Source organism: Myotis nattereri (assembly GCF_964212035.1).
Source record: "Myotis nattereri genome assembly, chromosome: 2".
Classification (NCBI taxonomy): Eukaryota; Metazoa; Chordata; class Mammalia; order Chiroptera; family Vespertilionidae; genus Myotis; species Myotis nattereri.
This window is the reverse complement of record NC_138076.1, coordinates 117,255,952-117,258,425: the sequence shown is the minus strand read 5'-3', so window position 1 is coordinate 117,258,425 and position 2,474 is coordinate 117,255,952. Positions and strand designations below refer to the sequence as shown.

General features: G+C 43.7%; 1 pseudogene across 1 annotated transcript; it reads right to left on the bottom strand.

The window, feature by feature from the left end:
• Positions 1-306: 306 nt before the first annotated feature.
• Positions 307-1,156, bottom strand: LOC308513831 (L-lactate dehydrogenase A chain-like; annotated as a pseudogene). Its single transcript has 2 exons — positions 1,040-1,156; positions 307-840 (listed from the first exon to the last, which is right to left on the bottom strand). The product of its transcript is annotated as an L-lactate dehydrogenase A chain-like (transcript).
• Between the last annotated feature and the right edge of the window lie 1,318 nt (positions 1,157-2,474).

Below are 2,474 nucleotides of genomic sequence, written 5' to 3'. Positions count from 1 at the left end.
ACACACACATCTAGTTTGAAGGGCAACTGTAGTGTATGCAGCGTTGGCAGTGGCGCCGTTGAGGAGGTGGAACTATTTCACACAAGATAAGGATGGGCCAGCATCAGGACACAGAGGCAGGGTTTTATGAACCATTACTATTTCTGCCTTTCGGAAAGTGATATTTTCAGCCACAGATCAGATAAAAGGGACAATATGCACAATCTCCAACTGAGATCCTGCTGTAGCCCAGACAGTGAGGTGGTAGACATTAGAAGACTTGAAAACTGTCGCTCTTTCTGGATGCCCCAGTTATCTGCTTCTTCTTCAAACGGGCTCTTCCTCAGGTGTCAGAGTCACCTTCGCAACATCAGAGGCTCCACTCTGTCCCAAGAGGAAGGAGCGCTAAGGAGGACGTCTTCTTTTATTCCGTGGAGACCCTTAATCACGGTGGAGATTGATGCACCCGCCTACGATTCTTCGTCATACTTCCTGCCAAATCTGCCACCGACGGGCCAGTGGCCCAGGGTGTGTAGCCTTTCAGTTTGATAACCTCATAGGCACTTTCAACCACCTGTTTGTGAACTTCTTTCCACTGTTCCTCATCTGCATCGCTGCCTAAATCAGGGTGCAGATCCTTTGGGGAGACACCAGCAACATTCACTCCAGTTCACACAGGGTCACTAGAATGTCCATGCTCCCCAAGCACCCACCCGTGACAGCTTAATGGGTGAACTCCCAGCCGCTCCCCCATTAGGTAATGGAACCAGGCTGAATCCAGATTGCAACCACTTCCAATAAATGGTTTTTTAGAAAGCCACTTATCTTCCAAGCCACATAGGTCACGATACCCACTGGGTTGGAAACAACAAGCAAATTGCAGGTGGGGTGTATTTCACAACATTAGGAATGAAGAAGTTAAAGATGCTCACGTTACACTGGACCAAATTAAGACGGCATTCTCCCTCGTGTTGGCGTGCCCCAGCTGTGGTAATAAACACTTGGAGTTTGCAGTCTCACTGTAGTCTCTGCAGTCTCACTGTAGTCTCTGCAGTCACACTGTAGTCTCTTTTGGAGTTCTAAGGAAAAGGCTGCCATGCTGGAGACCCATCATCTCTCCCTTCAGTTTGTCTTCCGTGACATCAACAAGAGCAAGTTTATCTGCCACATCCTTCATTTAGATACTGATGGCTCAGGCTATCCAACAGCACCAGCCCAACGACTGTAGTCTTATTCTAGGGGCTTCGTTCTCCCTTAAGAAGACGCACAGTCAGCTGCTCCTTGAGGGTTGCCACACTGGACTTAGGACCGAAGGAACGGATTGCACGGCGGGCGGGTGTCAGATCCAGGCTAGGAGGCAGCTGCCTCTGTCAATGACTTTATTTTTTACAAAAAATTTAACAAGATTTAATCACTTTTTCAAAAACATAAATAAAAATTTCAGTTTATTTAAATAATTTTGACTTACACTTTTGATATCCATGAATTATGACCTACTTGCTTTTAAAATTTCATGATTGATTTTGTATAGTTTAGGAATAAAATAAGTGTTTTGAAAACTAATTTTCATTTTTGATGAAAATACATTCAAATCTTAGACACTCTGAATACAACTTCACATATTTTTTTTCAGTCCTTTGAGTCATTGAGCATGAGTGCATTTGAAATTGTGACAGGTTAAAGGAAATGCAAAAATGGAGCTTAAAAAGAGGGAAAAAAAATTCAGAAAAAAGAAAACCTTGAAAGGGATAGTCTGTTTAAATTTTTAAAAACTGGAAACAATAAAATTTAGCAGTCTTCTAGTCAGCATGGCCCACATAAAATTTAGAAACAAAATGTAACCAATTCTTTATTTAATGAAGATTTAATTACTAATCAAGACAAAGGAAGTGGATTAAATAAGAAAGAAAACTGTTCTATAAATCAATAACTTGAATAGGTCCAATATGATCTCTGAAACTTCATATTCTTACCATAAGAAAATCTAATTACTCATTAAAACAACGAGAATGGAAGGGCGCCTTCGTTTCTGCTCTTGTTAGGGCCCCAGAAGTGTTAGGCGCGGTCCTGGGTCGTCCAGATTCTGGCTGCAAACCTGCCTGGGCTGGGGGCCTGAGCACAGATTTCCATGCTCTGAACCCAGGACTGGCCACCAGACCAAGCTCATTGGAGTGAGACACAACTTCAAAGTCCCTAACCCAGTGGCTTACACAAAATAGACTTCAACAATGCTTTTTAAATTTATTTGAAAATAGTCCAAGTTTGCACTCCTGGGATAGGAGGAAGAGTGAATTATTCCTTAAATCACTATATATTCAGTGAAGACGAGGACCTGGCTTCCTGGAGCTTTTAGTGGAGTGGAGAAAGCAGATGTGAGTCCAAGACTCAGGTAAGGCGACCTACAAAGAAACACCCCAGCTCCACAGAGAGAGCCTCCCGAACGAAGGGCCAGGTGGCGCGGGCACCCTCCTGCCCCTGGCTAGCCTCTCCTCCAC